The sequence below is a fragment of the Nylanderia fulva genome, unplaced genomic scaffold, assembly GCF_048542155.1.
Source record: "Nylanderia fulva isolate GAGA-0341 unplaced genomic scaffold, ASM4854215v1 Scaffold17, whole genome shotgun sequence".
Classification (NCBI taxonomy): Eukaryota; Metazoa; Arthropoda; class Insecta; order Hymenoptera; family Formicidae; genus Nylanderia; species Nylanderia fulva.
In genome coordinates, this window is record NW_028189945.1 from 2,273,170 (window position 1) to 2,295,123 (window position 21,954).

The 21,954-nt window shown below is 32.6% G+C and overlaps 1 protein-coding gene across 1 annotated transcript in view; it reads right to left on the reverse strand.

Moving 5' to 3' along the window:
- LOC114938261 (uncharacterized) overlaps window positions 1-13,896 on the reverse strand; it is an 84,937-nt gene extending 71,041 nt beyond the window's left edge. Inside the window, exons 1-2 of the mRNA XM_029312127.2 lie at window positions 13,849-13,896; window positions 12,380-12,795 (exon numbers count right to left, since the gene is read on the reverse strand). The gene's annotated coding sequence lies outside the window, so the exon portion shown is untranslated. The remainder of the gene's footprint in view (window positions 1-12,379; window positions 12,796-13,848) is intronic.
- Between the last annotated feature and the right edge of the window lie 8,058 nt (window positions 13,897-21,954).

Sequence of the window (21,954 nt, forward strand, 5' to 3'; positions counted from 1 at the left end):
TTACCGGTGGCCGTGTGGTTAGCGATTAAGCCGAAACTTTTATTACAAAAGTTTTGGGCCGATTTCAGGTGGATAAACATAGACCTGATACGCGTCCGGATTATTATACGCGTGCCGACATAAAATTGCCGCCTCTACAGCAATAAATTTGCCGTCGCGATGAACCCCCTAAACAATATAGGCACAAGCTGGCAAATCCCCTTTTAAACTCAGGATTTTATAAGAGATTTATAAACTCATAATTATTTTTTTCACGTGTACCTTCTATAAGATAAACGAGTAGAATTTACCTTGGTAAACTTCAATACGGAAGATATATTTTTCCTCACAAGCGAAATATTTTATAAAAATACTGTGTACGCATTATTGTACAATTAAAGTAATAACAAGTAAAAAATTTAATGTAAAATAATTTAACGATGCTATGAGAAATAAAATTAATGTTGATAATATAACTGCATATTAATTATTTTGAGCAAACATAAGCAGTTCTATTTCTTTATAATTATCTTTTTCACAGTTGTATAAATTGCTAAATTTTCTTTTATTGCATATTGTTTTTATTTCTATTCTTTCTTTTCATATTAAGGTATGAAAACAATTTTAAACATATAACACATAATATGATAGAGTAATGTATCCAGAATGTGGAATTTCAAATCATATATAAATTTCTTTAGAGTTTAAGATAATCATATTTATTTTAAAGAAATAGAAAATAAAAATCCCTTTTTATATGCTTTTGTAAAAATGTTATTTTTTGTAAATAAATGAAATAAAGTTAAAATATAATAAGTAAATATATTCTGTATCTGTGATGGATATTAAATTGTACGAATCGGGTTGAGTGTCGATACTTGTCAAATCTCTTTTGGCAAAAAATTTATGATCGAACTTGGTGAAGACACGATCCGGATACATGTGTATGAGGATGAAAGCAGAGAAGAGACTATCGTTTCCAGTCAATTAATGCTGGTATATATAATCGTCTTGTCTGTGGAACTCACGAGGGTACGTAGGGAAAGCGGTTCAGCGCCGTAATCGTATCAGTGTCAGTGCATTCGCCGTCGAATCGAATTCCGATTAATTCGAGTTGATAAATCAATTACATACATCGCTTGTGTCATCGTTCAGTATGACTCGCGACACGATCGAATCTGCATCATTTCCGATGAAAAGCAGTGCAAAAATTTTAGATTTGTATTTTTACATATTTATTTTATATATTTTTTATATAATTTCTTATTTTAAAAAACTGCATTGCAAATATTCAAGTTTTCAAGCAAATATAATTTGTATCTATATATGTATGTTTAAATCGTGCAAACTATTGCATTGTTTCTTATATTAAGAAGATAATAAAATAAAAATTAAATAATATTAATTTCTTTCATGTCATTCTTTCTTTGTTCAATCTAATTAAGAGATAATAAAAATAATTCAATTTTCTTATACGATAAAAACTAACTGTAATACTGATATATTTATTTAAAATATTAACATTCTCCGTATTAATATTGCATTAAAAGTATAATAGCTCTGATTACAAGATTTTATTTTCCGAGGTGCACTGTGCAAGGTTCTTGTTTACGTTTGGCAGGAAATGTTGATGACCGGAAATGCGAGAAACTAAGACGATCGCACGGACAAAGAGAATCCTCGATTAACATAAACAGAGTGCTGTACAGAGAGATGCTGCGCATGTTCGACAACAAATCCATCGGCTGACAATCGAGTACAAACATCCGGACAAACATCTGCGCTCGAAAACGGATTACGACGTGTGGTCGAAATTAATCGTAGTAGGCCCGAGGCAAGAATCGCTACGCTAGATTGCCGGTAATTTTCTAAATCAATCATCGCGGGACTTTGCGGCATTCGCGATCAATTCGGACGCAACCTGACTCGCGCGTCTGGTTTTGCGATACGAGCCAACGATGCTATTATCGATTTCCGATTGAGGAAGTGCACACGAGTTCGACGATGTCACGCGCGAGTGATGTGCTCGACGATGGTGCGCCTCTCGTCTCTGATATTATTCATATAAATTGCTTAAATAATGGATGTAGAAAGATAGATAGATACATACATATAAAATTCGAAATTGCAAAACGCGATGTCACTCGCTTAAAAATTTCCCAAGATTTTTCCGATACGTCATATATAGGTCATAGATTCCTATTCAAATGCTCAAATTTGTTCAAATTCTAATTACTAAATAAATATATTGTCCATATGAGATATACCACAATTAAGAATCTTAATTTTATTCCAGTAGTTTTAATCTTCGATTTAAAATCGAAACAGAAATGGATGCGGAAATTAGTTTCCTCAATGCCAGGAACTTGCTATATAGTTCAAGTTTGTATTTAAGTAGCATAATCACTTTGAAATCTGTTCATCCGGTGCTATATGTCAGATATACATTTCTTCTTTGAAGCAATTTTTATTACATTTTATTTTGCGAATATTAATTTAAAAAATGAAAATTACAAAGATGTAAATAAGACTGTTAAATGCTATGAATTATTTATGATTTTTTAATTCGTCGAATACCTGCCATTTTATCGGAGAGATATCTTTCTTCTTGTTTAGATTAAATAAATTAAATACAATCGATATATTTTTATAGAATTAGATCGAGTTGGAAAAATTTATAGCTCGATAGAATAAAAAATATAATAAAAGTAGGTATATTAGTTTTGTTATTTACATTATGTGACGTGTTAACTTTTTCGAATTCAAATTTCCGCCACAGACTAATAGATATAAAACTTGCAAACTTGACTATACTAATCTTAAGATAAAAAATATTAAAAAATAGCTGTTATTAAAATCTTTATAGAAAATACAAAATATAAATATGTATAAATTCATTGTTTACAATTAGATCTTTTGATTAATCTAAAACTTTAAAAAATTAAATATCCTAATAGAATTATTATAAATTTCTACCTGACTGAAGCAATTATAATATTATTCTGCTTAATTGTAATGTTGAGTGGAAATCGAAAAACAATTATGAGAAAAAGTAAATGAAATTTGCTTGGATTTCAATCGCATTTTTGAGACAGTTACACTTTGTTTAATCTGAATTTTTACCGATTTTTCAAGCGAAATCCATGATTCTTTTGAAAAATCTGATTTTAAATTAGATTCCCGAAATTTTCCTATAAGGTAATAATTAACCATAAAGCAATGTATATTGAAATATATATCTTGTCATTTTTTCATCTCAGCTGTTGCTGGATTCCAGATGCGCTATCCTAAAATTCCGTGGCGATCGCAGGTATTCATCAAAGCGTGCGGCGAGATTTCCGCGAAATTGTGACATAATGTCGATTAATTCAAGTCGCGAAACGAGGGATGGGACATATATTACCCGCGGGACATCCTCGTCCTGCGGAGCAAGCGAGAGAGATAGCGCAGGTGCGTTTCTCTAATTCTACGTCGCGCGAGACGTCATGAATAATGCAACTGCGTATCGCGACGAAAAGGTGCTTCTCGCGCGAAAGCTGCGAAGTGCCACTTAACGCGGGTCGGACGTCAAACATGTCTAAATAACTGCACACGCGTATGCTTGGCACGTAAAGTGCAGGGTCGAACATGAAACGTGAGCGAAAACGGCCACCTCAAGCTTCAATTTTATGGCGATTCCCTTCTGCTCAAAATTACTTATCTTCGTTTTTCGTCGACATTCAAGCGTATTCGCAATTAGCCCGGGGATCGATTTGAATTAGCAAGTTCCGATCCGAGAAGTGACTTGATATAGCAGCTGCTTTCTCGTCGCAGCAGTCAAGATGGTATGGTTGACAAATTTCACCTTACTATTTGAGAATATTATACTCCGATATCTGATAACGAAGCATAGTGAGCTCGTTTTCTTATTTATTTCTTTAAAAAAGATTAATCATCGACATCATTTGAAAGATATTCGCATTCACACGTTACGTCAATCGATTTTGCGTCCGAATTTAATATCTCTATATGCAAAAATGACAATATAATATCTGACGAATTAAAAAAATCATAAATAATTAATAAATAGCATTTAATATTCTTATCAACGACATCTTTGTAGTCCTCATTTTTTAAATATAAAAAATATTTTTATAAAAATATTTTATACTTGTGAAAGATATTCTTTTGCAAAATAAAATGCAATAAAAATTGTTTTAAAGAGTATAGAGAAATGTGTATCTGATATAGCACCGGATAAATACATTTAAATCAAATTGCAATGCTTAAATACAAACTTAAAATAAAATGTCAAAATTTCTATTGCAAATGGAACGATTAAATTTCTCTATAAGGGAACGATACATACACGATACTTAGCATTGCATGAGCATGATATATATCCAACAAATAACATTTTTGAAATATAAGAAAATATTTTTATATTTAAAAAAATTTATTTAAAAAATATTTTGTTCATGAAAGCGATAAAAATGCAAAAAAAATTGATTCAAAGAGTAGAGAAAAATCTGACGTAGCACCGAATGAATACAATATTAATCAAAGTGATTGCGATGCTTCTAGGCTTTCAAATAGAATACATCAAAATTTATATTGTTAAATTGGGCGTATGATTAATAAATTTCTCTGTAAAACAATATATACGATTCCTGGCTTCCCGAATATTATGTTATCCTACATGAAGATCATGAAGAATATGATATATCCAGCAACAAATGACACACCTCACTCTTCGATAGCATGATCCTCGTGCTATCGAAAATGCTCTCGTCTCGTCTGGAGCGTAATACGAGCGCGATGGTATCGCGATAATTGCCCGGTGCTCGAATAAACAGATTCGCGCCGTGAATGCCTTATAAGGCACAAGGCTTTTAAATATACGGGGCTATGCGTTATATATGCATACGTCGAGCGCGAGATATCTGTGGTCGATCGAACCCCTCGCGCGCGATGATTGGTCAATCGCGCCGTGAAAACCAGCCGGTTCCGAGAGCGAGACACGTCCAACTCTGTTTCGATGTTGCGTAATTGAAACCGCGAAGAGAGAGAGAGAGAGAGAGAGAGAGAGAGAGAGAGATATATCTGATAAAATTTTGCACCGGCGAGATTCATTCTCTCGCGTCGCGCTGTCAAGAGAGACGTCACGTGTCGACTCGAAACTCGAACATTGTCCACTGGCCATCGATCTTCTACGACGCAGTGGATCGAGATGCTTGTGGACCTTGCTATCATTTATCTCGTGTTAATAAACAGAGAGAAGACTGCGTGCGAATCGCTATACAATTTACCAGACGCAAGATAAATGGGATGCATAAAGATAGATGAGAATCTTTTTAATTAGAAAATAATTTCATTCTAACTAGCTTACTTGAGACCTTTCGTCCTCGCGATAATTCTCTTGATAATGTATTTTTTCATGTCAAATTAATTATTTGAAATGATAAAGTATCATTTATTTTATAAAGATTATATGTAGGAGAGAGTATACGAAATCTGCGCTAAGAATTAGTAAATGCATAAATCAGCGGATATAAACATATCGATATGACGTACTCATATAATTATATTAAATTAATATAAAATTATATTAATATAATTAATATAATGATTTCATTAATATAACTATCGTCCTATTTTTATATTCTATTCTATTATTATTTTAATCATCTCATTATTTATATTATCATTATATTATTTTCTATATACAAATATATTATCAAGACATATTTTACTGTACTGAATTGTAGTCTGAATATACTTCCACGCAAGATCGCGATATGTTTGCAACGACTTGCAACATCAATGATTTCTCTGCGCGCAAATGTCTCGATTCACGTGTCATATTCATACGATTATAATGCACAATATATAGTCAAACTATTTTACATTGGAAAATCACAGACGTTTCGTGCCCATTTGCGCCCGCCCGCCCGCACGAGTTCCGAATGACATAGGAGAGAATTATTTCCACGTATGCGCGGCGAATGCACGCATCTCCATGGAAATTCGACCATTTCTAGGGAGCTGTAAATTCTATGGTCCGTAAAGAGCGAACGCGCCCGCGGATCGAACGGCTCGGGAATTTATCTCGGAATACTAAACGCACGATCCTTCTCTATATGCATGCAAATATCTCATTTCGTAGATTCGGTTTCGCATTTCCTCGCTCGTCGCCGAGCCTTCCTGAGAAATTTTTAAGCAGATTTCGGCGGAAACGAATGAATAGAAAACGTGGGAATTCCGCGCGAACAAACGAGTAGCTTATCTTTCCATTAATTTCGAGAGAATTTCACACTTTCACAGAAACTTAATTTGAGGATTAATTATTGCGCACGATGAGACATTCGTGAGATTAAAACTCTAATTAAATATTAAAAAGAATTTCGAAGAATTTTTATATTATATAGACAGGGTGTCTATTCAAACCTTGTAAAAAAAATTCCCTGAGAATTTCCTGATCTTCCAGGGATTTTTATTCTAGGTAAAATAAGAAAACTCTGTAGATGATCAGCTTTTTAAAATAAATTTTTTTATCGTACTTATGCACTTTCTGACGTTTTCTATTCGTACGATTGCAAAGAATGCAATTGTTCTAGCATTTAATATTGATTTATTATTCATAAAATCAATTTGAATAATATAAACCTATTAACAAAGTGCAATATATCATTATTATCTAAAGATTAAAAATATATACAAAAATATAAAATAATTTATTGTAAACGTCTTAAAGAAGTATTAATTTATTTAAACATGATTTAAAAATTGAGTAATTTTCTATATAAAATCTTGACTAAAATGAGATAATCAATAAAACATTACGTGACATTTTAATAAAACTTAAATATTGCAAAAATATATGTTTTTTAAAAGCTAAATAAAAATAAAATGATCAAAGATACAAATTTTTGAAAAAATCCATAAGAATTATCGAATTTTTCAAAGTAAAAAAATCGCCGATTTTCTTAGTTTTTCCAGAGAGACAGCCTGACAGAAATAATATAAGTCAAATCGAGGAGTCTGATATTAAAGACGCACATGTATCCCACAATTGTGTCATATTGCACGCATATCCGCATGATACGCGCGCGTGATTCTGTGATTTGCAACAACGAGGATATTCCTCTCGAGTTCAAGTTTCATCCTCGACCACCAACAATAACGACTTTTCCGCAATTTAGCAATTCCTCCGCGAATCTAATCGAGGTTTCGCGTGGGATGTCGCGATGGCGATCGCCTCCTCTTCCTGCCTACTTCGTTATCACATCGTGGGGCGAACAATGCGCGATTATTGTGTTATATTCTCTCCTTGTATTACCATACGATCGTTAATGTTAATGAATCTCGCTATTACGCTGATACTAATTGCGCATTATCGTGACCGCATTTGGAACACACAATTCATCGTGCGAGACACGATCAAAATTCATGTTTTATTTTGTTAATTGACAAGCGTTTGAATAATTAACAACCGTCGGAATTAATTTCACCAGATTTAACATTGCGAGCCAAACTGCATCAATATATCCTTCGGCGAAATAAGATGTATTCTTGGTATCATTATCGAGTCTATCTGTAAATTCAACATCTAGTATCTAAATTATCTCCAATCGTAATTACAGTCTTGCACACGTGCCGGAGAATATAATCAATATTTCAAATAATATACATCGCAGGAAATCGCGCTTTACAACTAATGGCGGTGAAAGCAGAGGCTGATGTGGAAAATGTCCGCCACACGTGTGCGCATCTTATAGATTTTAAGGTATAATTTCCAGCGAAGTGTCACGTGTAATTTTCTGTCAAATTATCTCTGAAATTGACGATTCCTCGGAAAATCTAACTCAAAGTTCTAACGACACCTGTCTAAGGCACCTGGCACCAGCGAGACGAGGATAATATGGGCGCGTATGAGGTGATAAGAATACTTTCACTATTATAGGTCGCGAGTGCACTCTCGAGGACACCCGAGTTTCACGCGTCGTAAGATCGCTGGCGCCAACGACGCTCTACTTGAATAAGGTCAACCGCGATATTACGCGTTGATTAATGCTCTGGTCAGTCTCGAGGAATGCGAAGCTAGATCATACAGCTTGGTCAATATACGTCTATCTGTCTATCGTAAACACGAGTATCGGTTCTTCGCCTCGGGATACGTCAAACAAGTCACTCGATTATGCAAAAAACATAAATCTCGATTATATCTTATAAAGAAATGATTTTGAGGGAATCTAAAATTTTTTGAACGGAAGAGAAGATATTTTTAGTTGAAGAAGAGAGCAAAATTTATGAAATTATTTTTATAATTTTCTATCCAAAAAGAATAACTATAAAAAATATATACTAAACTTCACAACATAATTGCATATTAAAAAGTGACGTGAATTGCAATTTATATCTATATAAAGGGTTACGTTTCAGATTCGTTGTCAGTTATAAAATACGTCCGCCGTGACGTTGTAAATTACACCCGAAACATGTACACGCGTTAAAATATAATGTCGCATAAATTACATCGCTAAACGTACGAGGGAATGCGACATGTACATAACAACGAAGTGATTAAGAGAGAGAAGGGAGAAGCATCTCGCGCGCGAGGAATTGCGAAACTCGTGTGACAAAGTAAGCGCCATAACTGTCGACCTTGCTTCCCGGCCACGGCGCCTAAAAGCAGATTAAGTCTCCGAAAGTGCACTTACATAAGTTCCCCCTTGTACGCGAGAGACAGATGAGAGTCGCGCGAACGCGCAGCGGGACATTTCGCGAAACGGTGACGAAAGTAACGGAATTCCGCGGACGCGCACACACGTGTTCGTAAATTAAAGTTCGCGATCCGAGAGAGTTTAATCTTGATCGATCGAGACACAAATTCCGAGAGCTCTCGGAGATGCAGACTAAAGAGGAGAGGAGAGAAGAGAAGAAAGGGAGGGTTAAATATGAAATATTAAGTTCATGAATAAAAAGAAAGAGGCTGTTCATATTTTTTTCTCGTAAATATTTTAATACGCGTTAAAAATGCAAGGTGCACAGACAGAATTCTTTCTTAAAATTTTTTAAATTATGGTAATCGTGGGGCAACATGGTATTGGTAGACTTTTAGAGTTTCTCAGATTAATATCTGCCATAATAAAAAATATTAATATCTTAATAAGATATAAAATATGTTCAATTAATTTTACTAAAATATATAGTAAAATTTCAATTTTAATTCTTATTCATTCGCAAAAGTCATGTAATTTAAAACGTCGACGTTACATATAATTTGTTCACAATATATATTTTACTTATTTCTCAAAAAATTTGCCCGTATATATTTTCGAAAATCTTTCTTAAAATAATAAAATCTTAATAAAGATATGTTTAATTAATTTTACTAAAATATATAGTAAATTTCAATTTTACTTTTAGTAAAATTGATTAAAAATATTTTAAATTTTATTAAGATTTTATTATTTTAATTAAGATTTTCGAAAATATAGACAAGCACATTTTTTGAGAAACAAGTAAAAATATATTGTGAACAAATTATGTAACGTCAAATCATATAAATTACATAAAGTTTGCAAATAAAAAAAGAGCCTTGATGTATAAGATCCATTTCAAGTACATTGTCGTGTAAAATAAATATCATTTTTATTACACAAAATCCTATCTAAAATGACGAATTATGCATCTTGCATTCGTATTATATCACATTACGTTGAACGCGGAAAATGCATATCTATATCAGGTGGAAATATATAAAAATTTATAGTTCCAATATCAAGCATCTTAATTCATTTTTCAGATAAGATCGAGAATTTATTAGCGCCAGCCTCGCGTCGATCTTTTCTCTAATTATCTATAAAATTAAATCCGCGAATCGCGAACGCGGATTTTTTTCGCGACACGATATCGATCGGATTTACGATGCCCATAGCTCCGTTTTTATTTCCGTGCCAATGCAAATGACGCGAAACGCCGCACATTTACATCGTACGGTATTTTAACACGCGATCGCGTTACATATCGCGTGCATATCGAATTTCAGCAGCTCGCGGTTCGCGGAATCATCGATAAATCTGACGTAAAACCGCGTAAATTTCGCGCAGCGCGTTTTTTTAAGTTCTACGCGTTCTTTAATAATTACTAGTTAATTATCGACAATAATAAGCGAAAGCAGTTCGACAAAAATACGCACTGTAAACATTTGTTCGATATTAACTTGAAGAACCGAACTCGCGTCGCTAATTACGGGACAATCTCGTAAAATTTGTGAAATTCAAGTGATAATATCGTGCAGAGAATCTTAATTACGCCTGATCAATCGCGTATATAATCGCATATTATTGTCGTCGTAAAATCGCTTAAGTGATTACAGCTGTCAAGCTGCGAAAGTTTTCGAAAACCTTGAGCATTCGACATCGACAGCTATGTTGATAAATCCTTGAATCTTAAATATATATATGGGATGTCTTAGAATCCGCGCCCTTAATTTTAACGAAAGATATATAATTGATGAATTAATTTGAAAAGTTTTTCCGTCGAAATAATTTTCAGAGAGAGAACATTTCACACTGAAAAAAATTTGTTAATTTGACTAAACTTTTCAAGTAAATTATTATTTTGTTAATTAATAATGAACATATATTACACAGAGAGAATTTTCTCTTTCAATTTACCCTGAAATCTACGTGAAGGCAAACTCATGATAATCGTAGGAGAATATGATATTGGAAGAATTTTATAAGAGTTTCTCTAATTAATTATTTACCACAATAAAAAATATTAATGTCTACTACAATTAAATATAAAATATGTATGCACATAGTAAAATTTATTATGTGATATTTTTTATTGTGATAAATATTAATCAGAGCAACATCTTGTAAAATTTCTCCAAGTATTATCCCATGATTACCATGATTTTCAGAATAAATTCTAAGATAAAATTCTCTCCGTATAGTATTTAATTGTAAGTCAAAATATATGTTTTGTTATATTTAATGTTATATTTAATTTAAATATATTTTTCTATGTTCAATTAACAAAATAATATTTAGTCGAAAGGTTTAGTCAAGTTAATAATTTTTTTCAGTACATATATATCTTCAGTGTATATTATCTAATTTATTTTTTCATATTTCTGATATATAGTTATGCCGACACGCAAGATGTGAAATGTAACGCAGCGTAATAAAAATGTCCTGCAGTTGCTCTACGACCGGTTCTAGGATTTTTAGATTTCGAAGAAACGGGAAATATATCGCCGTTCAACATTTGACAAACGCCGATCAGATGAAATCGTCCGATAACATACTTATCACCGACTAAACCACGACGCGTGACTAGTCGCGTGAAATAATGACAAGTAACCGCGCGCAAAAAAAAAACACGACTCGGGACGAGAAATGCAATCCTTCTTATCGCGCGATCGCGGAATTTCTCGTTTTGCGACACGGTTGGCGACACGAGAAGCTGATGAAGTTTCTTCGCAGAAAATTGATTACAGATTACTTATGCATGAATTCACATCTCCTTATCTTACGAGAGGATACGTCTAGTTAACGTCATGCGCGTGATATAATGTTTAATTCGTTACGAGCTAGTTAAATTTTTCAAGTCAACTTTAAAGATGTTTATTTGGAGCTGGAAATGTTTAATCTAGTTTAATATCATACCGACGATTTTTACTTTTAGTCTTAATTTATGATAATAATTTTCTCCGAGAAAAATTTGCTTCTCTTTTCCAATTTTATATAGAATCATTTTTAATATGTTATGCACTGATAAATACTTATTATTTTGATACTTCGTGAATTTTAGATTATTGAATAAAATCTTTGACAGATACTTATTCACTTGCGCAAATAATATACGCAGCAAAAGTAATTGTTATGTCATTATCATGTTTGCATGTATAATATATCAAAAATTATTCTATGTAACATCGGAAAAAAAGAAATTTTTGGGGAGAAGATTATTATCAATAGAAAAAGCAAATAAAAATTGTCGATGTGATGCCAGACTAACTATATATTATATAAAAATATGTATAAATAAAATATATAAAAAAATATACATATATATATATATAAAATTTGTTTCTTTTTTCTGATTTTATGCAGAATAATTTTCGATATATTATGCATCGATATCTACTTATTATTATTTCATTGACTTTGAATTATTGAATAAAATCTTTGTCACAATTAATCATTTATAGACGTCTCTCGTTACACAGAATAATTTTCGATATATTCTGCATCGATATACTTATTAGATTATTTCGTGAACTTTAGATTGTTCAATAAAATCTTTGGCAATTATTTATTCGCTTATGGACGTCTCTCGCTCATCGTCGCAGAAGAGAATACATGATATACACTATATATAGATAAATAAATGCATGCACACTCACCGGTCGATGTATCGCCTTTGCTCCTCCCTGATTCTGATTGTCGCTGGGTGCTCCTTTGCGCCATCCAAGATGATCCTTCACGTGCAACACGGCTGCGAGATTGCTTGCTCCGATTACACACACAATACCGAGTAATCCGTCAATAACGGCCCGTTATTTCGTACGGCACTCCCGGACATTTTATCGGACACGCACTACACTCGCGAGAGAGTAAACGACACGAGATACGCACGAACACTGATTTATCGAAATTCACGATCTACCCGGCAAGCGCCGGTGAAAAATCCGAGATAACACTTTGCCCAAAATGGCGGCCGAGACGCCGAATGTCGCGAGAAAATCGTCTCGATGAACTCGTCGCTGTCAAAACCCCTCGACGATCATCCTCTTGACACACCAGACACGCGTAATGTCACCTGTGATAACACAAAGACAAGATATTCCGATTTATTTAACGAATACATGAATATTTGACTACAGTAATACTAGGTTAGTGATTAACGAATCCGACTTGCGAAGCTCCGACTATGAAGATCGGAGGACTCGATCGCGATCTTGTTTGTCAAAGAAAGATCGCTCGTTTTTATTTTCCTGAATATGACACTCCCGACATGTTCGTTCACGCACAAAACGTCGTCGTCGACGTGAAAAAGAAGAACCGACGCGCGATCCGACGCGAGTTCGCGAGTAACGTGATACAACTGAAGTTGCCGCGAGTCGATCACCGATCACGTGATCTCTGAACTGAACCTTTCCCTCGTCGACCACAGAACCGCGAAAACGCAAACAGCTGTGCATCTCATTATGTTATGCATTTTAAAATGATCAATAATACGGAGTAAGGTAGATAATGTGTAATTATAGATGTCACATCTGTATCTATTGTCAAAATATAATAATAATTATATGTAATATAATATAGTATAATTATATATTATGTATACTATATAATATAATTATGCCATAATATAATTATACTGTAATATAATATATAACATAGTATAATTATATTATGACATAATTATAATTAATAATTATAATCTTTTCGATAACTATGAAATGAGACAGTGCACTTTTTATGTAACTGTAATGTAATGACTATGGAAAAAAGTAAAAAGTATCACAATCGCGATTATAAAAACACAAGTATTCTTTCTAACATTTATCTCTATACTCGACTTGAAATATATATAAATTATACACAAGTTTTAAATAAATCGAAACATATAGAACACGTCAAATAATTAAACAAGAAAATCCACGAATGACACAATTATATAATTACATTATCCGTTTCGAATATAAACGCGACGCGAGAAATAATTCACTAATTTCGATCGCTTTATTATACGAGGAATGCGAGGATTCAGTTAAGGAACACGTATCTTGCAGAGACACAAAACGAAATTGAGACGAAATCCGAAATAATAATACACGATGAGAGAAATTCGACGACGAAACGGTCTTACCTCGACGCTAGACTCAGCTAGACTGACGAGAAATTAGGCTACGTATTGCGCTATATACTTTGTTTAGGTGTGCGTTCGTCTCGCGTCGAGGTTTCCAAGAACTTCGTCTGGCAGAAAAATATCTGATCGACTCGAGCCTCGGTTCGGCTATTGTTTACAGTTTCTACATCGAGCGATTCCAAAACCGTCAGTTCTTTCTCTACCAACATGTATATGTGTATGTATGTGTGTGTCTCGCGACTGTCTCGTTATCGTAGTTTACTTTCATACACTCACGATGTAAGACTAAACACGATGAGGAAGGATAAAACGATATAGAAATCCTAAAGAAGATAGTACAGTTTAGTATGGAAAAAGATTGAAGGATTTTCGCGTAGCACTCAATGAGATTTATGAGAATTATTTTTATATAATATAATGTTTTAATTTTATTATATATAGCATTATTATTCTGATTAGCTTATAATAATATTAAATTTTTAAAGCAAGTAAAAAGCATGTCTCAATTTAATTTAATTTAGCAATTACAATTTTGTTATATTACAAGATATATAGGTACATAATTTAATACACAATTATAAATATATACATACATATATACTTAAATTATTAATAAGAACTATAGGTCAATTATTAAACGAGCAAAATATTTTTGGATGTTAAGTAATTTTTATTTTATTATGTAATAATTGGAAGGTAAACGTTTCGATTGTATTCAAGTCTTTTTCAATACACAAAATTAAAAATAAATGAACATTTAAGTTTGTGTATATAATAAAATAAAAATTACTTAACATTAAAAATATTTTGCTCGTTTACTTGGTCTGTCCCTTATTAATCATTTTTTAATTTATATAAGCCTAATTATTAATTATAAAAAATATATGTATATGTATATATATAATTAGAATTCATATCTTTAAAATAGGGACATTTCTGAAATGACAAAAATTGTCATAAACTGCAGTAAAAAAAATTATGTACATATACAATATATCTTGTGATATAATAAAATTGCAATAACTAAATTAAATTTAATTCAGACGTGTATTTTACTTGCTTTAAACTTAAATCATCATCATGATTATTTTAATACATTAGTCACTAAACAACAAAAGCGCGCGCTATTTCTCAATATTATATTAACTTTTAATATTTTAGAACTTGCCAAAAATACATTTTTCCTAATATTAATATTATTTTTTCTAATATTAGATTTATTTTTCATAGTATTAGTTTTGTTTTTCCTAATATTAGTTTTGTTTTTCCTAATATTAGCATTATTTTTCCTATCGTTAGTATTATTTTTCCTAATATTAGGTTTTAATATTAGTTAATTGAAAAAAAGAAAAGTCACTACAATAATTCCTTTCCAGAAAAAAAATTTTAATGCTTTGCATTTAAGCATTTAAATAATTATAAAGATTTTTTTACATAATATATATTCAGCTTAATTATATTTATTCAAAAGTGTTATACAATATTGTATTCAAATTACATATTTCACAATAACGATTTAGTTTGCGATTGCAAGACAATCGCGATTTTAGAAATTGAAATAGGATCAAATTCAAAACTTCTTTAATTTATTGCTCGTTTTCAATTTCTCTCGAATTTGTGACATACAATAATTTATTCTGTATTAATATAGTATGTACTGTATTATGTACATAATTTTAATTCTTGAATTTCTATTATGCACATAATTTTAATTCGCCGTATTTCTATTATGTAAATAATTTAAACTGTACATAATAGAAATTTGGTAAATTAAAATTATAAATATGTAATAGAAATTCAAGAATACAAATTACGTATATAATAGAAATTTGGTAGATCAAAATTTAAAGCATAATAGAATTTCAAGAATTAAAATTATGTACACAATAAAAATAAAATAGACAAGAATAAATTATGTATACAATAAAATTATGTACATAATAAAAATTCAGCGACTTAAAATTATATACGTAAAATACGACAAATTAAAATTATGTGCATAATAGAAATTCAACAAATTAAAATTATGCACATAATAGTAATTCGGTGAATCAAAATTATATACATAATAGAAATTTGATGACATAAACATAAAATTATGTGCATACTAAATAATAAATCATGGATAAAAATAAATAAACAAAAATTAAATTATATTTACTTTCAAATTCTAAAAAGATATTTCTTGAGATAAAATGCATTGCAAAATTATATTATTAAAAAATAGTAGATAACATAATGCTAAATATGTTACTTGAAATATTCAATGAGAATTATTGTTGGTGCTAAAATCCGGAAACGATAAAAACTATCGATTTGCTGTGACAAAAATAGGTTTACGACTCTTTATATCACTCATATATATTTCATCGTAATATATAATGATTGCTGGCAAATAAGACCTTTTTATCTGTGAAATAAAACGCCGATGCTGTTTCAAGGTTTAATATTTCTCAATAACGAAACTTTATATCCGACGCGTGAACTGTATTCCACTAATATCCAGAACTTTATAATTTCATTAGATTATTTTGACTTCAAATCGAGATCAGTTCCAGAGTACGATTCAATTTAATTTTGGAAACTGAAAAATTTGCGCGATTCTAAAAATAAATTTGTCAGATTAAATAAACGTCACGTACAATTCTGGCGTCATAATTTAATATTTCTCATCTCATACACACACATACACATATATATGTATATATAAATAATTTGAAACTTCTATATAACTCAATTAAATAATACCATTTATTTTTCCGCTATTTCCTTTCATTTTAAGAGATAAAATCTTTTATTGAATTTGAAAAGCATATTTATATAGAAAAATATGATTTTTGAAGGAAATAAATAAATTAATGAATTAGAAAAAAATTAATTAATTTCGAAAACCGCGTGTCTCGAAGACTATGTTCAGTATTAAAAATGTTTTCATTTTCATTGATTAAATAATTTTAATCAATTTCACACTAAACAAAAAATGATTAAATTAATAAATATTTATTTCAATACTACCTCATAAATCATTTATTTAAAACAAATAAATATTTTTCTGTTTTGAAAAGAATTTTCTTATATCAAATAAATATTTTGTCACATCAAATCAATATTATTACCTTTAAATAAATATGATTTATAAGGCAGTGTGAAATAAATATTTATTCAAATTCAATAAATTTTTTTTCAATGCAGAAAGAATGAGAGAGATTTCGCGACAGCTTCTCGAAAAAAATGGACCCAACTACAGCTTCCTGCGAAATTCCACGTTGGCGACGAGCGAATTCAATCGACGTTTACACCGTGCTTACGCGCTACTTTAATCCAATTAAATCTGACAAGACGACAAGAACGTTGGCGGACCGGTAGAGCCAGGCACTCTTACGCGACATTACGATATATCCTTCCTCTTTCTTTTTCCTCGTCCAGCATTCCGCAGATCTAATACCCTGTAACTTGTTCCTGGCTCTCAGGGATCTATGTGTATATGTGTGTGTTTGTGTCCTGTCGTCGCCGATTATACGCGGGTTCGTCAAAAAAAAAAAAACGGATTCGCTCGTAAAATTAAGAGCCGTATACACAATTACACCGATAAACTATCGACCAGTAAATTGATTCGCGAATTAAAGCCGTCGCGATGGCGACCCGATTATTCATTAATAGAGCAAACACGCGCGATAACTCGGTCGAATATTGAATCGGTTATTATTTTACGGCGTGTCTCTCTTGCGCAATATTGCAGGCTGGAAAGATCGGGATTCGCGAAGACGATAGTTAAGAAAAATTAACATTAATTAATTATATTAAAAATTAATCGTCCGTGGCAAATTTTTATTTCAAAAAGATCCACGTCAACTCGTAAAAAATTACCGAGATAATAGCTTTCAAGTTTACAGCAGAGTCTGTAGAATAATGCGAGGAAAACGATCTGCGATCGGTTTCACTTTGCTCCATCATGCACGGCGATTATAAGAAAGCGGGTTTATATTATACATATATATAACCCGCAATTACGCGCGAGACGTAAGATATAGAGACGCCGAATAACGTAATAGCCACGTGGCTGGTTTTCGGTGTTTTCTGCGTCCGGCGTGAATAACCGGTGCAATTACCGAGTGCATGAGAGGTTGCATTAACCTCCTTGACCCATCGCGATCTCACGACCTCGATCGAGATCATGCTTATTACTCTCGAATGCCGATGTACGGTCCGTTGCAAAAATTATTTATCGCCGCGTAAACGATACTAAATGTTTCCGAAATCTTGCAAACTTCGGACAAATAAAATGTTTCATTAAACTGTAAAAAAACTTGCGATGTTAAAAAAAAAAAAATTAATAAGGTAGAAAGTTAATTTTTTGATAACTTTGAAATTAATCTGTCGCTCATTAAAAAACTTCTTCACTCGTGTATATGTAGATTAATACGTTCATTATGAAACATTGTGTAGCGACGCAAGAATTTCAAAGAAACACGGATATAATACTTTCTCGGCAAAGATCAAAACAGATATTTCCTTTTCATTGTGCTTCGTAATTATCGTTCTTTATACAAAGCCCGTTAGCTGAAAGTTGCGTGGAAAAAAAAGCGTTCTCTCTCATTTTTCTTTTTTTTCGCGCGTTTTGCGACCAAAGGCAGGCGATATATTTTACGCGTCTCGGACATTAATCAGAGCCGCAACCGCATTTTTGTGCGATCGCGATTTTCAGGAGGAGGAAACTTCTTTCTTCCTCTTCTTGTCCTACGTAAGAATAAGCGTAAAGAAGAAACTTCGGTCGGACGTATCTCGCGAGAACGCGACATTAATCAACGCGATTCAACATTGTCTTATTTTTTTTTTCTACTCTCAAGCTACGGGCGAAGCTTTTTGCGAGGTCCATCCAGCGTGTCCATAAAGGGAAAGGAGAGGAAACTGCGGCGCGTTATCCTTTGCGAAATTCAGCGGGCGAAGGGAAAGGAGGGACTATCCTTGGCACGAAGATATAAATTAATGATACTGCTCGCACTCGAATTTTTCTTATCCGATGAAAGATGAAGGAAGCGTGTCGCATTCGCGCGAGAAAGTCGAGAGTTATACGATAAGCTCTCTTAACATAATTTTTTTTTTCTCTCTTTCTCGAGAGAGAACGAGCTACTGTTTTTATTGCGTCGCGAATGGACTATCAATTTAGCAGACAAAATCTGAACGTAAAATATCCTTTGACAGCCGGAGTTAAAAATATATGGAACGTCGCCTTAATAATGTCGTCGCACCCTCGATATAATTGTTATGTAACACAAATGCACCGTATACGCGTAAAATGTCGACGACACACGGAGAGAAAGGGTTAAAATCTCTTTCGACACAGAGAGAGAGATAAAGATACTTTTGGTATCAGTTCAGTGACGCAGATGCGTCCTTTATGTTTACGGTATTCTCGAATTCCAATAAAACGCCTCTTTGTACTCTCTTTACACGGCGACAAAAGACCGAAGGATACATCCATGCCTGCGTTTTCTTGACGGGAGACAACGACGATGACAACCACGATGACGACGAGCCTTCCTCAGAAGACAGAGAGATGCGGTCTTACCGCTTTTTTTCCTGTTACCAGTGCGAGACGCGTTCTTTGTCTGTCCGAATGGAAATTAGATCCGCTCTCTTGTTCCTCCCTCAGGCGTAACCTGGGGATTGAGAAAGAACCGAGGACTTTTATCTCCGACATAAGCAGATCCCGAGTCTGAAATCTCCATTTCAGTCGGAATTATGCTTCGCGGTTGTCTCGTACGTTCGTCAGACGACGCTTCCGGAATTATCTCGAGCCGTCGTTTTCTTCGTTTGGCTTGCTTTATACCCGGACAATCGAATAAAGGGTAGACTTGGGATCTTAGCAATTTAGAATTTTGTTCACGGATGTGGATGTGAAATTGTGAATTGCTAAATTGCGCATTCAAAGGATACGTCGCGGAGAGATTGCAATATGGACTCTAAATATAATTTGTTTTCTTGACTTTTGAAAGCCATGACAGTCTGGCTTCAAAATCTTTTTTTTATCATATAATTTAATTATATATAATATTTGATATAAAATAATTTATGTAATATTTAATATAATTTATACTTTTCATGAAATCTGTTAATTTCTTTTATTAAATATCTCTGTTTCTATATATTATCATTATTTTCAAAAAGTATCTATCACAGACAATCGTTAAAAAAAGAATTCTCTTTGTTTTAATTTATTTGAGCACAAATAGAAGAGTATTAATATTATTCATCTTTTTTCCGAAAATATATAATTTTTTATTTTAATTTATTCGTAATTTTTTGCAACACGTAATCAATTTTTATTTTATTTTATCTACGTCTATGTAAACGCAATCGCTGAACAAACTGCATGTCGAAACATCATCGTTCTGTCACCGGACAAATCTGCGAGACTTATTTTGCCGGAAGGGACATAAAATAGGTGAATATTGAACATGGTGCCTCGGGTCATAGAGAATGAACTCTTTCATAAAATGCATCGACCGGACACACGGTAGCGGCAGAAAAAAGAGGAAGTGATTGCATTTCGCTTTATGATCAAAGTGAATCTTTGTAATCTCCTCCGCCCATATTCGCTACTTTTCGTACTTTGTCGACCCGGACCAGACCGAGTACGAAAAGCAAACGTGTTCTCTATTCGTCACAAATTATAAGAGATAGAAAGAGTCTATCGAAAAGAATTTAAGAATCGAGCAGGAGTTTCGACATTTTTTTCGCGAGATAAAATATTTTATTTAACTGGAATTTATATTAGGATTTTGTCGAAAGTTCTATTATATAAAATTCATATATTATAGTAAAAATCTCAAATAATTAATATTATATATCTCAAATTTTAATTTATATTATAATATGTATATACATATATAATATAAATTATTTGAGATTTTATATTTTTGAGGTGTACAATATTATAATATTAATTATTCGAGATTATGACAGATCCACTAATTGCATTCCCTTTTTCTATTTCCAGTTGTGCCGTCGACATTATAGACTCGACTGACGAGAAAGTAACAATACAAGATTCATGTCGAACCACTTGTAGAGATTGCGGGAAGAGATAAAGCGGGAGAACGGTGCAAACAAAGAAGAAAGGATGCTAATCTCCTCTTGTATGGAAAAATCAAGAGAGCGACGACTATTGCAGACTTACTCGCTCAGACCGAGGTTTTCGAATAAGCCATTCATTCGGTGCAATATACCGTGTTAATATAGTGCATCCCGTCTAGACGGCAACGACCGTTTCTAGTCAGGCGAAAAGTTACCTTGTTACGTGGCGAATTTCTGCGAAAAGGTCCGGGAAAGGAACTGGGACAAATAAATTTCGAAGGTATGCAATCCACGCCTCGCTCAAGGTGGTTTTACCTGGAAATTGCAAGATAGAAAAGGAGAATAAAAATCTTATCCAAACAAAAAAAAAAGAAAATAATCGATTATCGCAACAAAGAGCAAATTAATGAATAAATCTATATAAAATCAATTAATGAGAACAATTAAAGATACTTTTAGGTATAAAAAGGCTACTATCAGACAGGCATTAAGCAACAAAATTATTCTTCTCTATATTTATTTCGAACGTTTTGGTTCTTCCTTTTTGAACCAGCATTTCAAATTAATAAAAATGTTTTTTACTAATTGAGTTTTTTTTTTATTTTCTTACTAGCCTTCTCCTCTTTTTACACTGAATTTGTATTTACATATCAAAACTTTTTTATTATTTGAAAGATTATTGGAAAAAAATTTAACTTGACTAAATATTATTTTGACAACTGAACATATAAAAATATTTAAATTAAATATCACCTATTAAATCTAACAAAACGTATATTTGATTGAAAGATATACTAATATATGTTCAATTAACAAAATAGTTGACCAATTTTTGTTCAGTGTACCTTTGCCGATGTTCTTCGAGAAGAAGCAAGAGGCAGTTGTACAAACGCGAGATTCGCGCGTTCGCCTTCGTTCCTTAATAACCTGGTTTAATTAAATTCAAAGCGTATACGTCGCGTCGTCACTTCGACGTCCAATAATCGAGGATGCAACCACCTCGGAAACTGGCGCAAACTCACTCGGGAG